This window comes from Mytilus californianus, unplaced genomic scaffold, assembly GCF_021869535.1.
Source record: "Mytilus californianus isolate M0D057914Y unplaced genomic scaffold, xbMytCali1.0.p SCAF_1, whole genome shotgun sequence".
Lineage (NCBI taxonomy): Eukaryota > Metazoa > Mollusca > Bivalvia > Mytilida > Mytilidae > Mytilus > Mytilus californianus.
The window spans coordinates 22624117-22641109 of record NW_026262581.1 but is presented as its reverse complement, the minus strand read 5'-3'; the positions used below and the strand labels follow the sequence as shown (position 1 = coordinate 22641109).

At 32.1% G+C, this 16993-nt stretch overlaps 2 long non-coding RNA genes across 2 annotated transcripts; both read left to right on the top strand.

The window, feature by feature from the left end:
• The first annotated feature begins 1468 nt into the window (after nt 1-1468).
• LOC127714121 (uncharacterized) lies at nt 1469-5404 on the top strand. The gene is made up of 3 exons (XR_007987567.1): nt 1469-1740; nt 3880-3966; nt 5332-5404. It is a non-coding gene; the product is annotated as an uncharacterized LOC127714121 (long non-coding RNA).
• A 9617-nt stretch (nt 5405-15021) lies between these two features.
• On the top strand, nt 15022-16080 carry LOC127714113 (uncharacterized). The gene is made up of 2 exons (XR_007987563.1): nt 15022-15079; nt 15961-16080. It is a non-coding gene; the product is annotated as an uncharacterized LOC127714113 (long non-coding RNA).
• The last annotated feature ends 913 nt before the right edge of the window (nt 16081-16993 follow it).

The following is a 16993-nucleotide window of genomic DNA, read 5'->3' as shown; positions in this document are numbered from 1 at the left end:
AGTATATAGGAAACAAAATTATGAAACAAGTACCTGTGGTCCTAGTGTGAAATAAATCGACTGGGAATTGGCCTTTTTAAACACATCTATATATCAGTTTTCTCAAAGGTTGGTACATGTAAAGTGAAGTTATGTTTACTCAATGCGTAGTTACATAAGTTTATTTGCTACTTTTTTTCTTCTTTATTTTATATAAATGATTTTTTTTTTTTTAGTTTTAACATTTTTTTCTTCGAAATACTTGTAGTGTTGCAATAGGGAATGGACACAGATACTTAACTACATTTAACGAAAGAAATTTTGTGTAATGTCATCAATCTGTATTACACATAGACAGGATGTTCTCTAGAAAACTATGGTATTTCTAATACGTTATACACACCCCAGGGTACACGCACTGTCGTAATGGAAAATTACTGCATGCTTTAATTACCTGTAATCATGCAACAAATCAGTTGACTGACCATGTCATTACAGTTTAAAAAGCTTTTCCTCAGATCAAAACGGAATATTCATTTTAACTTTAAAATTTAAAACTTTAAAAAGTATACTTTGACATAATTATGAAGTAAAAGAATTTAATAATTTAATAATTGGATTTTTCCAAAGATTAAGATACAATTATATTTAGTATTCTGGGACTGACAGATATATCACAGGCACTTGTCTCAGAATTTTTTTTCATATATACCTTTATTAAAGTATATAGGATTATTTTTTCAGAGACAAGTGCCTGTGAGATATTTACATGTAAAAGTCCCAGACATATATAATTGTAAATCAAAACGATTTACATAATTACTGGGAAATAATATAATGTTTCAGTTATGTTGATGTCACAAATACACATGAATTATTTGATGATGCATGCTGCAATTTCTTATCTAAATGCATGACGGTGACCACAGACATATATATATATATATCCATTTACTGATTCTATAATTTCTTGAGAGAAAAAAATCAGGAGGGAAGTCAGAGGGAAGTGAAACAAACATTTTAAACTTTTATTAAACATTGTTGGGAAAACAATAAAATACTTAATTGATAGAGGGTGTCGCTGGGGCTCTGTTACCCCACCCTTTTCATATAATTTAGATCTTAAAAATGTTTACCTTTTCATATATTGCGTGGGTAAAATTGTAACCTTTTCCCATATTGGTTGGGTTTCGTGGGGTGTGTTGGTAAAGTGGAATATTTAAGGCTAAGATTCTGTGTGTAATGTTTACTTACGGCGAGACTTTCGGCTGTGAAAAAATGACAGGGCTTTTCATATACAAGTAATATGAACTTTATCGACCTTATCATATATTTCTGATAGTTTTCCCCACCTTTTCCCATATTTTCAAGCTGGAAAAAGTGACCTATTCCAGCGGCACGTCCTATCACCTTGTATATAGGAAGTGCCCCCCACTACACCCCACCCCCCACCCACCCCTCCCCCACACCCCCACCCCCATCCCCCGAGTAAAATACACAAATGTATAATACCTTAATTCAGGAGCACAGTCTGTCTTTACCGTAAATAACTTCGAGATTAATATGTAAGTTTACTTTGCTAATCGATGTTCCTGTAATTCAGATTTATATTTATTTGTGAGACCCCCGTCACTATTTATATTCACTCAAAGAAAGGGGTTCTCTGTTACTGGGAAAATCTTATCTGATTCAGGATCAATTTATCGGTTACACTCCCCTATCACCAGTGATTCTTTGTTGTAAGCTGACATTCTGAAAAAGGTATACTGTTGACTATCAATTTGCATGATTAGTTACAGATGTCGACTCGGACTACTTCAAAAGACAATAATTCAGTTCACAGATTTAGATTGAATAATGGTTCGGTTAATCCCCTCTTCCCCAAACAAGTAAGAATTAGGTTACATCTTTTGGTAGTCCAAATAATTATGACGTCTTGCAAGGCTATTTTAATTTTTTTTTCTATCTATCTATCTCCATATTTTCGCACTCAGTCACAACTTTGACTATTACGTGTCCAGAAAAAAGTTAAAATAGCCTTGCAAGACGTCATAATTATTTGGACTAATCTTTTGGCAAATATGGTCGTACCACAGGGGTTTCTTACAATTTGCCGGGTTTTCTATCCTTACGAACCCTGAAAAACTAACCAGGCCAGGTGATAAAAAATCTGTCTCCCCTATTTATCCCACCAGAAAATCAAACGATTGTCTCCTTACACCTACATGACAAAAACATATACAAATATGGTATCATTGCCAATGTGACGGCTCTTCAACAGAAACTAAAGACGTAGAAGTTAACAACTATATAGGTCACTGTACAGATTTCAACAATGGGCTAAAAAGCCAAACATGTGTAGTAAGCTACAAAAGACCAAAATAGATAGACAATATCTGACAAGGGTAGAAATGTTCAGAATGTTGAAAAAAAAATCTACTGTCCATTTGCATCAAAACTGGCAGCTGACTCATAGGAGTTGTTGCCTTAAATACAGATTTTTTTCCTTCTTCATATTTCTTGAATTTGCCTTTTTATCTCAAAAACTGTAATATTTAAAGAGAAACTTAAATCTTATTAAAAAGTTATTGCTTTTAAATGATGATTTTGATCCAGTTTTTGCAAAAACTTGGAAACTTTAAATCTTGGGTAAACTCCTTATATTATACTGCCTGGTCTCGTGGTAGCGTGTTCACCTCAAGTGCAGAAGGTTGTTTATTTTGAACCCAACCGGGTAAAACCAAAGACTTTAAAGTTGGTATTTGCTGCTTCTCCCCTAAGCACGCAGTATTATTAAGGAGTAAGAGCAAATACTGGTTTGTTCAGAGTCAGAATAATGTGTCAAGGTAAGGTGACATGTCTCTCTGAGAACTAGTGTAAGAGATAAATTAGTCCTGGTAAAAATTGTCTGGTCAGACAAATATAACTAGTATAAAAAGTCCAAGGATACAGAATTTACTAGTATATTTAATCCGATGTCAGTAATTTATGTCCCCAGACTAATTTTCCTAGGCCATGACATCACTATTGCTAGGTAAAAATGTCCAGTTTTTCTAATACTGTATGCAACATGTCAAGTATAATTGGTGTATGAAAATTTTAAGGATGTACATGTTAGTCTGGCATGTTTTTTTCGACCTTGACCTCATTTTTATGGTTCATTGCTCAATGTTATTTTTTTGTTTTTTGGTCAGTTTTTCTTTTTTCTTATTTTCAAACTAGCAATAGGTGAACTATATTTGGTGTATGGAATGATTGTAAGGTGCATATGTCCGACTGAGAAGTTGCATCTTACCTTGAATTTATTTTCATAGTACATTGGACAATGTTTAGTTTTTGTGGTTTGGTCTATTTTTCGGATACTGTAAGCAATAAGGCCCCTATATTTGGTGAATGGAATGATTGTAAGATGCACATGTCTGTCTCGCATGTTTTATATGACCTTGACCCCATTTTTATGGTTCATTGGTCAATGAAAAGTTTGCATTGTTTTGTCAGTTTATCATATGCTTTAAGCAACAGGTAAATTATATTTGGCGGATGTAACGATTGTAAGGTGTGCATGTCTGTCTGGCAGATTCATATATCCATGACCACATTTTATGGTTCTTTGGTCAATGCTGCGTTTTCTTGGTTTTTTCATTTTATCAGATATTATAAGCATATGTCTACTTGTTGGTGTATGGAATAACTGCAAGGTGTCGCATAAAAATAAGAAGATGTCTGTCTGCCAAGGTTAATATTACTGTGACCTCATTTTCATAGAATATTGATAATATTAAACAGCAAAAATGATGAACAAGACAAGATATACAAATGATCCAAAATTGTCAGTTGCCTACTAATTATGTAATAGTAGTTCTTGTCATTAAATGATAATGTTTATCCTTTTATGTGTAGGGCAAGAACATTAAAGATAAAGGGAAACTATAAACAAAAGAAATTATCAACAAAAATAGATTTACAGACGTCAACAAAGCCTGAATGGTAAGTCCAATTCTATAACATGTATTGCCCTTGAATAATGATTATTATGAAAATAAGATGTGGTATGATAAATGAGAAAACTATCCACCAGAGTTCAATTAAGTGGATGTAAGCAATGCAAGTACTTATTAGAGGCCAATGATGACCTGTAAATAATGAGAAAACCCATGCCCTATACATGATATAGTCATCTATAAAAGACACCACAAACAAATTTGGAAAAAAACATCAATTCAAACTTCAAATATTTCAGACTAATTTATAAAAAAAAACAAGTTATGAAAAAAACAAATATGACGGACGTGAACCAACAGCAACCACTGAACTATGTACAGGCTCCTGATTTTGGACAGGCAAAATATGGCAGGGTTGATATAAAAATAAGAAGCGGTATGATTGCCAATGAGACTTTTCTCCAATAGAGATCAAATGACATTAAATTTAACAAAATTAGTTCACTGTACAGCCTTCGACAATGAGCAAACCCTATACTGCATAGTAATCTATAAAAGGCCATGAAATAACAAATGTAAACAATTCAAAAAGGGCATGGCGTCATTTAAAAAGGGCATGGTGTCTATCCATGCTAAACATGCTTGGGGGAAACACCACAAAGGCGAAAGCTAAGTGTCTGATTTTTGCACAAAACAATAAACAAAAAACAAAAATGATATATAGCAACAATTGACAACCACTGAATAACAGGCCCCTGACTTGGGACAGTCACTTACAAAATGTGGCATGGTTTAACATGTTTGCTGGCGCCGAATCCTTCTCTAATTAAGGACAGTGGTGTAAGTGTCAGTTCAATATAAAAACTATAAAATCAGTTGAAAAGGGCTTTTTTTCTGCTCTTGGGTCAGGTTATTTTGATACATTCCCGTTTTCATTCTCAATTTTATCAACTCATTAGAATGCAACAAAGCAGAAAAACAGCTACCAAAAACACAGACCGGATGTGGCTGGAAATTTATTCTTTCCCTTTAACAAAAAAGAATCAACATACAGATCTATTAGTACTCACAGTTACTGACAGCTAATTCAAAGCAAATATCAACTAATAATTAAGGAAACATTTTGTGAGCACCCAACCCACCCCTAACCTGGGACAGTGGTTTTAATAACAGCACAACATTTGAACAAACTGTAAACATTTGTTGCAATTGGTTTAACTCAAAAGACTGCAACAAGGCACAAAAAACAACTAATATGAAAACCATTGACACAAAGCACTGAAATAAGAGTTCTTACAATTTTAAATATTCAAATGAAAGTTTTATCAAAATGTACATAAACATAATAAAATAGCCATTGTATTGCTGTATTTCTCTTCATTAATAATTTTTGAGTTTTGTGTATTTGTAGGTCAGACATCTTGGTTTTCATGATCATCATTCAACAGGTCAATACTGAACAGAAAACTTAAAGTTGATATTTTTCTACATAGTATGACTTTTTTTATTGAGTCATATCATCATGATCATAGATGCACAAGAACTTAATCATGTAAATGCAATAACGTAATTATCAATTGAAAAAAGGGAGGAATGAAAAAATATATTAGTATTTTGTTGTCCAAATGAACTTGTTTTGTCCACTCATTTAAATTGCTCCATCCAATAAAGATGTACGGAGGAAGATTTTTGAAGAACAGATTGCAAAAATGTTTTGTCTAAGAATTGTAGGAATATTCTAGTGGATGAAATAATTTATTTACTTCACTCTTATATAGTGGACTGAATAGTTGTACAAGAAAACTAAAACTTAACAGGAAAAGTGTTTATTTTATAAATTTGCAAATATAAACGTAATATTATGAACACCACAAAGGTATAAGATTCAAATCGTTTGCATATTCATGTATTTCAATGGAACTATAACAAAGAAAACTTTACCTCATGAAAAGAGTAAACTATTAACTGTGCTTTGACAATTTATTCAGTCAGAATATGAAATATTTTTTTTCAGTTCTATTTTTCATAATAAAACAAACAAGACAAAGATTTCAAATCAATATTTTTTACTTTTATTAAGACATGTCATCATTTTATTTCAGTTAAAGGATTTTATTTTTTGACTTTAAATATTATTATACTTTCCAAAATGATAATAATCTTTATTGTCATATAAACAAATTAAAAACATGTTTGTGGCAAAATGTAAAAAACCAAAATAGACTCATATATATATTATAAACTTTTTACTACCAAACAGAATTCATTGTAACATACACATTACTGTATATTTATAATTTGAGTCCCATGGGATTTTTTTTGTTCCATGGGACTACAATTATCCCATGGGACCAAAAAAAAATCCTATGGGATTTAACCAAAATCCCATGGGATAATGGTCAATCCCATGGGATTTGCCCTATCCCATGGGATATTGAAAATCCCATGTTTTTTCTAGATCACATTACAAAAAATATATAATAATAACAGCAGAAAAGCAATGAAATTATTGAATCCCATGTAATTCCGCACATTTTGGTTATATACACAACACTGTAGGTCTAAGGAGAGGCGGCGGCGGATTTGCAAGTGAGTGTTTTGCAAATTAAAAGTGTCCAGTGTTTATAACATAATCCAAAAAGGGACCACAATGACAAAATTCATCTATCAATATTTGGTCAAGGCTCATGTTTTTATCTGTTACAAAGTTTACTGTAGATTCACTGCCTTTTATGTCATGATTACCAACTTTTGTTGATTGAGGAAAATTTGTTTTTTCTTGTATATTTGAATTTTGATTTCATGGTTTTGCCAAAATCTGCATGCTTAGCCTATAATAAATTTGTACTTTGTTGGAACATTAAAATTCGTGGTTCACCTATGACCACTAATTCTATGAAAATTAGTATCCCACGAATAATAATGAATCCACAGTTTACTGCAAACAAACTAAGTATATTCTCTTGTCAATAATTCCAAGAATCAAACTTGTACCTAGTCATCTCAAAAAGAAATTTAAAAGTCTTTTTCTTTAGGATATATTGGGGCCTCGGTGGTCGAGTGGTCTAAGTAGTTTCTACTGTAATCACTAGCGAGTCAACACTGAGGTTGTGAGTTCGAACCCCGCTCGTGCGGGTGTACTCGACTCCAATCTTAATTGACCATGATTGTCAGTTTTCCTATCAAAGGTCGGTAGTTTTCTCCGGGCACTCCGGCTTCCTCCACCAATAAAAACTGGACGCCACGAAATAGCCCAAAAGCGGTGCTTAAAATTGGCGTTAAAGCACTAGAAATCAAAAAATCAATCTATGGGATATTTTAGAAGCTAATAAGCCAGCAGTTAATTTTTTAAAAGCCATAAAATTTTAAGGTGAAAGTAAATTATTTTGACATGTTTATTAACATATCTTTGATATATGATATGACAAATATGAACTAAAAGAGGGACGAAAGATACCAGAGGGACAGTCAAACTCATAGATCGAAAACAAACTGACAACGTCATGGCCAAAAATAAAAAGACAATCAGACAAATAATAGTACAGATGACACAACATAGAAAACTAAAGACTAAGCAACACGAACCCCACCAAAAACTGGGGGTGATCTCAGGTGCTCCGGAAGGGTAAACAGATCCTGCTCCATATGTGGCACCCGTCGAGTTGCTTATGTTATTACAAATCCGGTAAATAGTCTAATTCGGTAAGTCACATTCGTGAAAAGGGAAGGGTATTGTGGTTACGACATAAGGAACATATCCGATATCATCTGTGAAACGGTTATTCCATAACGGTCAACCAACTCGTGATGGCGTCCGTAAAATTTACGAAGGGATGACTTCAACTTCACCATTTGGAACTCTTGGTTTAATAGCTTCCTTGTGAGCAACAATCCTCTATCAAGGAAATCATGATAGAGAACACAAGCCCGGGAATATCGTATCAATTGGGAGATATATACTCCGTATGCAGGCGCTGCTGGAATGTTGCTACATAGAAATGGAAAGTTCACAATTGGGAAGCTGAAATCATCTCTTTTGTCGTAAAGTTTTGTTTTCAACCGACCCTCATTGTCAATTTCTAGATGTAAGTCAAGATATGAGGCAGACTTAACTGTATCTGTAGTATCCTTTATCTCTAGTTCGATGGGATGGATTCGTTCAACATAGTCACCAAATTTTGTATTATTTAGTGAGAGAACATCATCTATATAGCGGAACGTAGAGTTAAAGGATATTGCTAACTTCTTATCTCTCTTCCTAAGAAGCTCCTGTATGAAGTCAGCCTCATAATAATAAAGAAACAAGGCGGCAAGAAGAGGGGCACAATTGGTTCCCATTGGAATTCCGACAGTCTGTTGAAAAACACGTCCTCCAAACGTAACAAATATGTTGTCAATCAAGAAATCAAGCATCTTGATAATGTCAGTTTCAGAGAATTTTTTGTTTGAATCAGAGTGATTCTTTACAAAGTAGGATTTATCCCTCCCCAAGACAAGATACTTGTATCTACGTTCGCCATTCTTTTTAATGAAACAAAGTAATACCAACTCTTTCAATTTGTCTTTTAGTTTGGAATGGGGAATACTTGTGTAAAGTGTAGAAAAGTCAAATGTTTTAATACTATTGCAAGATGAGAGAGTCTTAGATTGTATGTACTCTAAAAGATCTTTGGAATTTTTTAGTATCCACATCTGATTCACGCCACCTCTAGAATAGGCAGTTTCACAATAACTTTGGAGCCCGGCTTTGATAGCTGATAAAATAGATGTTAATAATTTAGAAAGAGGTTTCGTGGAGCACTTGGAAGACCCAGCAATATACCGTTGTTTGTAAGGACACTTATGTAGTTTAGGTATCCAATACAGTGATGGAAGATCCAGTTCTTCGTCTTTGGTTGAAATTCCAAAGGAACATAGAACAGACCTATGATTATCTAGGATTTCCTCTTTGGTAAGTGTCGTGAGGGTATATGTTGAGTTTCCAAGTGAATTGTCAATACCTAATTCATTTATCAAGCAGTTTATGTAATGATATTTACACACAAAAACGATGTTGTTTGGGGCTTTATCTGCGGGGACAACAACATATTTGTCATGGAGGTAGGACAAGTGTTTTGCAACATTTGGGTCTTTAAAAATTGATGTAGCGTGGGTATTGATATGCCCATTTAGTTTCTTAATTCGGATTTGTATCAACGACCTCACAGCCTTAATCCATTCGGAAAGAGTATCTACGTCTTCTTTCTCGCGTTTAGCCCATTGCCTGGCATAATCCTCGACTGAATCCATCAGTATTTTGAAGTTGTATTTCCAATTGATGGATTTAGGCTCACGATATTTCGGACCTTTGGATAACAAATTTCGCAGGGAAGTGTTATCGACAATGTTGAGGTCTCCGGTAATAACGTGGCCAGCCGGATTATATGTGAATTGGGAACTAGCACAGGTGCAATCAGGAGTTTTAGACTTGAAGTCGTCAATGTTGAGATCCTGCAAAACGTGTTTGTAATTGAAAATTTTACTTGCAATTGGTTTGGTATAGGTATAAGAAATTATTGGTACAGACTGATCTTTAAAATAAGGAGGTATTTTCGACTGAACTAATTTATGATGAAGGATATTGCCTAAGTTGACGCCATCGAGACCTTTGTTGGCAAAGGAAAGTTTAAGAAAAGATCTTTTCTCTTTTTCATCTTTTCCAATGCGAACTGGTAAAATTCTACTTCAAAGAAATAATGATGACACTTTTATCATGCAATTGCAGTTTCATTATTAAAATTTGATTTTACCCTTTATACTAAAAGATATGGGACTAGTTTTGCAGACCAAGCAAAGGCACTTTGAAATATTGTCATTTTTATTTTTACTTGATTGAAATGTAGAAAAGGAGATGTTGGGAATAAGTCAATGAGACAGAAACCTGATGACAAAAAAAAAACCCAAATGATATGCAGTGAGCAACATAGTCTTCAACAATAGACAGGGATTATTCCACACAATATGTCAAGCTCTAAATTGTCTGGAGTCTATAAAAGCTGTAAATAAATTTAATAGATACAATCAAAGATCTGCCATCAACAAGCAACCCTCCAATTACTGTAAATTCAGAAATTATTGCGTGCATTTATTATTGCGATTTTTCAAGAATGGACAAAAATGCGAGATAAATTATTGAGATCTCGAAAAATTGCGATACTCAACCAGTCACATTATTCGAATTAATAAAAACCTCGCAATAATTTCTGAATTTACAGTATAATTATATAAACAAATACATTCAGATTTGGCATATGAGCCTGCAGTAGAAACTCACATGTGTCAGTACAATTCAAGGCAATGGGAAGAACACAATTTATGGGAGCTTAGGAAAACTGGGCCACAAATTTCAGGAAAAGGAGAATAAAGTGAATTACAAAGATGAAGGATTTTCAAAATCAGTGTTAATTGTAAGAAAAAATGGTAAAATTAATTATGGTGGGGGAAAAAAGTACCAAAAAATTGTATGGTCTATTATTCTAAAAGACCACTGTACAATCCTTTCAAATAAAATGTGTGTGGACATATTAAACTTTAGCAGATAGTCATTTTGTCTAACTCTTTTCTATTGTATGCCTTCCTAGAAACACTGATCATCTATTGATAAACAATTAGCTCCTTTGTCATCTTTTCTTCCTTGGTTGAAGTTTAATAACAATGTCAAATTTCTTTAACCTCTGTTCTAGCCATTATGGCAGCATGAACATAGTTGCAACATTATAAATGACTTCAAGCAAAAAGAAAATAATGTTTTCTGACTCCCAGAAAAGAATGTCAAACTTTGCTATTGTCTACAATCATTACAGACTCAGGCTTTGCATTTCACATATATGGGTCATTTTAAAAAAATGTCGAAATTTCAGTACACCTATGCTATTTTTTTTTATTTCTAATCGAAAATGCAGTTGTAAGTGTTTAAATGAAAATTTGTAGAATTTATGAGTCAGAACATGAATAATAAACACGATTTAGATCTATTTTGATAAGATTAAAATATATTTAAGTCTGATTTTTGCGTAATTTATGTGCGTACAGTGTCAGGGTTACACATTTCAAATGATTTTTTTCATATTTTCTGATTGCCTTGATATCTGCAAAAGGGACCTTTTCAGAATGTTAATAATAACTCTAACGAAAAATCGCAGCTTTATTATTATTATATGTAACATCATTTCTACAAACTAAATTCAATCAGCGTACATGAAGTTTATGTCCATCCCAGCAAACACACAACATTTTAAAAACATTTTTTAAATGTCATATGGACGTCTCTCACAAAATATTTCAATAAGATATCATTTAAACATAAAAAAAATGTTTATTTTATTGTTTTTGAAATGTTTTATTTCTAACATTTAAGTAAAATGTTTTTACAACATTAACAAAATATTATTTGCTAATATCTTTTATTCATGTTCTCAAACATTGTTCTAAAATATCCCGTAGATATTTTATAATATAAAAAAAAAATATTTTCTTCAATTGGTATTTTATATTTTTACAACATCTAAAGTAAATATTTTCCAAATATCCAAAAAACATTCTGCAAAAAAATGTTTTACAGAAAATATAGGTTTGTTATTTGCATAAAATGTTTTATAACGTAAAATTAAAATGTTTTACATAAAACATCTGAAAAATATCAGCTAAATGTTTTCTATAAAATATTCTGACATACACATTACTTAATAATCTTACTGATATTTTATTCAACATTTTACGGATATAAAAATAACATTTTATTTAAACTTTATTCAAAACCCCACAAACAACCTTTTGTGGAATTAGCTCGTTTTTTTTTCAGGATAAGATATAGTACTACATTTCATCAATATCATGACAAGCAAGACACTATGGTTGAAATCCTTAATTGATATCTCAGTTGAAGATCCTTGAAGTCAGATTTTATTCCTTCTTATATTAAAATTCAAAAGAGTCAACATTAAATTAAGCAATAATGTATTAATAAACAATCACCTTTCTTTAATGTTTATTCATTTCGTTCGTGTATATTTTAGAAATTAAGAAATGAAAACTGTAACTGTACTAAGTTCAATTTTCGTATCGTGTATATGATTTACGGAAAACCGACCTTTTCCGGAATCGACTTTTGTTTTATCACCGGAAATGATTTTGAAATTTGAATTTCGAAACGAAGACAAGATATCAACAAAGAGAGCCAAGAAAATTGTTTGTTACGCGATATATACTCACTTGGTAAGAATGATTAATCTGTTAAGATGAAACTTGTGCATTCATTGTGTGTGTTCAATCATAATCGGAACCAAATTACATCTGTTTCTGGAGGTGCGGATCAAGGTTTTGAAAAAAGGGGGCCCCTGCCCAAGGCAAGCAAACGTTTGGAGTGATACTTGTAAATAGTCTATACATTTATCTTATAAGTAGCTCCATCAAGCATCTACGTACACCAATTATGAATTTGTTCATTGATATAAAAAAATTATAAAGATATGTGGCTTGTGTGTTTGTCACAGTTTGATTGCCAATACACCTTATCGATATTTGTCCGCCATTACTGGCCATGGACATCACAAAAGTTCCCGTAAAAGGTTGACGTCATATTAGAAAATATTTGACACCACAATTGAAAGTAATACACCTTATTGCTATTTGTCCACCATTACTGGACATCACACAACTGTCACAAGTTCCCTTAAAATTTTGACATCATAAAAAATATCTGATGCCACAATGGAAAAGTGATTGTTGTTTGACGTCAAAAGTTCAAGCAGGATAGATTCTCGGGTCAAGCAGGAATAGCGATAAGGTGTATTATTGTATGACGTATGCTGACGTAAAAAGTTCAAGCAGGACAGATTTCCAAATACTGAAATAGCGATAAGGCGTATGAGAGTTATCCACCAGAATTTAAATGACTTAGACATATAAGACACAAAATGTCCACCATTACTGGACATCACACAACTGTCACAAGTTCCCTTAAAATTTTGACATCATAAAAAATATCTGATGCCACAATGGAAAAGTGATTGTTGTTTGACGTCAAAAGTTCAAGCAGGATAGATTCTCGGGTAAAGCAGGAATAGCGATAAGGTGTATTATTGTATGACGTATGCTGACGTAAAAAGTTCAAGCAGGACAGATTTCCAAATACTGAAATAGCGATAAGGTGTATGAGAGTTATCCACCAGAATTTAAATGACTTGGATAAAAGAAATTATAGGTCACTGTACAGCTTTCAAAACTGAGAAAACCAATGCCATATAGTCCACTTTGAAGCCTTGACAAACAAATGTTAAATTTTTCTCAACACAATTGAAACAAAACAACTAACTGCCTACATTAAATACACATTATGAAAAAGAAATTTGACAGACTTAAACCAACAACAACTATTGCAATAATCATGACTCAATACCTTGTTTCCGAGGCACACAAACAAGTTACAATAACACTAATATAAGCACCATTTGAATATGGAGATTTTTTTTTCTAGTAAAATCAGTGTATGTATGTATTTGCAAAACAGTAAATTAAATTTCTTTAACAGCTTAATGAACATTAAAAAGACTATGTAAGACTTCAGTACAAGCAAGATAATATAAGCTGTTGCTTAAAATTATATTTATTGCTTCATACACACAATGTACATACAATGTATCTTTTATTTTTTAACAGGAGCTAAAAGAAAAGCCACAAAGGACAAGTTCAATAAGCAGGTTTACAATTTGGACGGTGCATCTAAACACTGCTAAGGAGTCCTGAGTGCACTAAGGACTTATAATATGCCACTAAGGACTAGATGGGGTGCTGTAACATGTAATTTCTTTTCATATTATGGTAGATATTGATATTTAATGCATAAATTAAAAATTTTATAGAAAAATAATCACAAATAAATTAGTAATTAAGCATTGTTTAGGCACGTGCCTGTTTTTCTTTGATATGCCGAAAATCAGTGAACCGATTGCCACGTGCCATATAATATAACAACTGAATAAACAATCATAATCTTTTTATTTTAAGTACTTAACAATTGTTTCGAAAAGATTAATGCTAAATATTTTATAATTAAATGTGTTGTTCTTATTTACAATGATTAAAAGGACAAATAATTTTGCTTTTGTTTTATTTCTTTTCCGACAAAGTTATTTGCAATAGGTGCACGACTCTGATGTGCGCTAACTAATATTAAGTTAGAGTGTTTAAGATATTGTACGAAATAATTTATGAAATAATGACTATGTGGTATGTGCTTTGCTCATTGTTTGAAGGCCGTTCGGTGACTTATAATTAATAAATTTCTGTGGCATTTTGTCTCTTGTGAAGAGTTGTCTCATCGCCAATCATACCACATCTTCCGCCCAAACGGTTCATGTATTATATAAGTTTGGTTGCATGAAGTAAAAATTTCTTTTCATATAGAATTCGTTTTTGTCCTGAAAGATATTGCTCAAACCAAGGATTTTTATACAAATCCTTGCTCAAACGTGTTATTTATATAATAATAAATTTTGAAAATGAACCATAGCAAACGCAAAAGAAATAAACACTGTGCAAACAGTTCATGTTTTAAATACGTCTGTTTACATGATTATTATTCATTAAATAAGTTTTCAAGAAATATACAATTCCTTGATTCTGAAAAAAAAATTAATAAAATTTAAACAACTTATTCAGTGCGAAATTAAATCAAAATTGATCATTGAAATAATCTGAAACTGAAAAATAATTCATTTATTCGTATCTAACTTTTGGCAATTTTTTAGCGATAAAACTGTAAAATACTTGTTCCAAATTAAGATAACAGTGTAATCAGTTATGTAATTTGACACGTGTCTAACGGTTCATTGATTTTCGGCAATATCAAAGAAAAAACGGCACGTGTCTAAACAATGTTAAATTACTGATTTATTTGTGATTATTTTTCTACAAAATTTGAAATTTATGCATTAAATATCGATCTCTACCATAATATGAAAACAAATTACATGTAACAGCACCCCATCTAGTCCTTAGTGGCATATTATATGTCCTTAGTGCACTAAGGACTCCTTAGCAGTGTTTAGACGCACCCCAATTTGGAAGTGGTGCAGGTTCTTTGGAATGTCTACAACCTTTCAGTAGAATTTTTTTTTGAAGTAAGATTTTTATACAGAATTACTGTTATTCCATATTTAATTCAAATATTTAGCATAAACAATGCATTACATTCAAGATTAAGGGCATACAATACAGAAAAGATATCTGGATATTTGAATAAATTATTTTTTTTGTGACAAAATAGAAACAAGTTGTTTATTTAAATCAATCTTTTAGTCCAACAGTGTGCTTTCATAAACAACATATTTGCTTTCCTTTGAAGTATTTCAAATACATATAAACAACTCATTTAATGACATCTGTGTGTTTCTCGGAAGTTAAGTTATATTATTATCATCATTGCGAAAACAATGCGTAACACTTCGATAAGTTATTATGTGCCTATACATGTAGTATACTTCTAGGACTGTATCATATGCCCTTAGATACAAATGGCAAGTTATAAACTAAGTCACTTTACAGAGTTTATCACTCAAAACATGCAAAAAGGACAATAAGATGTTTAATGACATTATGTAGCAGGGCTTTTAAAGGCCCCTACATTATATACAATGCATTTAATGAAAACTAAAAAAAAACAAGAAAAAAAACAGCCTGATTTATACAAAACAATAAAAGAAAAAAATTATGATAGACAACAATCAACGAGTATAATGAAATAAGACTCTTGACTGGACACATATCTAGTCTAAAGTTTTTTATGTGTTTTTTTTAATAACTAAATGAAGTTCAGCGTGGCATATTGCTCTCTCTTAACACGGTCAGCCATTTATCGTCCCCTTCCGACAGACTATCATCGTTATTTGTTTCAAAACTTTAAAGGGGAGGGGATGTATATCCTTCAGGCAACGTGAATCGTTCTATAATAAAGGAATGTGCAAGAAATTATATATGAATGTAAGATTAATTTTTTTTTCAGAAGCATGGCACAGCAAGAAAAAGATATAAGACACTACAAGACATTCCAAGTGATTTTGAATAAGACAATTGATTGACTTTTTCAATGTATTCTTAAATAAATCAAATAGTTGATGTAAAATGGTGTTTTGTTCTCATCTCTTTAGCCAATTATCAATGATTATTGACTTAAGATGTAACCCTATTAGAAGTGTAGCGTTTTAGTTTAGAAAGAGAAGTTGTATTGAAAAATCTGAATTTGGGACACAAGTTTTAGTCAATGTAACTTGAACTTAAAAATGTGTATAATGTTTGCATAATGTCCAATGGCATATATGTCATGCATGTTCAGGTTGACATATGCATGATGTGTATAAGATAGGTAATAAAAGTTGAGAGTGAAAAACTAAACATTATACCATTGTGGTTGGAATAATGGGCTTTCTTGCACTGTCTGTCGTCTGTTCACCTATATTTGTCGGATTTTGTCCAACAAATATTTTCATCACTGTTTTTCCCAAAACTGCTGATAAAGATGAGTTCATATTTAATGAGCTGCTTGAAAGTGATGAACTGTGATGTGTGAACATTTTTGTATCTGGCACCTGTTTCCTGTTTGCTTATACATTGTATTTCAAAATGTTGAATGTCCTCACATTTTTCATTACTTTAATTGGTAATGCTGATGAACAGAATGACTTCATATTTGGTAAGTGGCTTGACCATGATGAGTTGTGTCTGCCATTTTGGATGTGTCAAAATTTGTAGATACTTCTTGTTTTTAGAGACTTTGAATTGTGAATTTCATATGCTTAGCAAAACAACTAATTTATTCAATCAAAAGTACAGAAATTTTTATATTGCTATGATCTTGATATCAACCAAAAACATCTTAAAACATTTTGAAAACATTTTTTAGGCACAGTCTCACTTGCAAGAAAACATCCAAAAAACATTTTTATAACATTATTTGATGTTCATGATGTTTTTCAAACGTTCAGAAAATATTTCTAGAAAATATTTTTTAAAAGATTATCAAAATGTTTTATACGCCA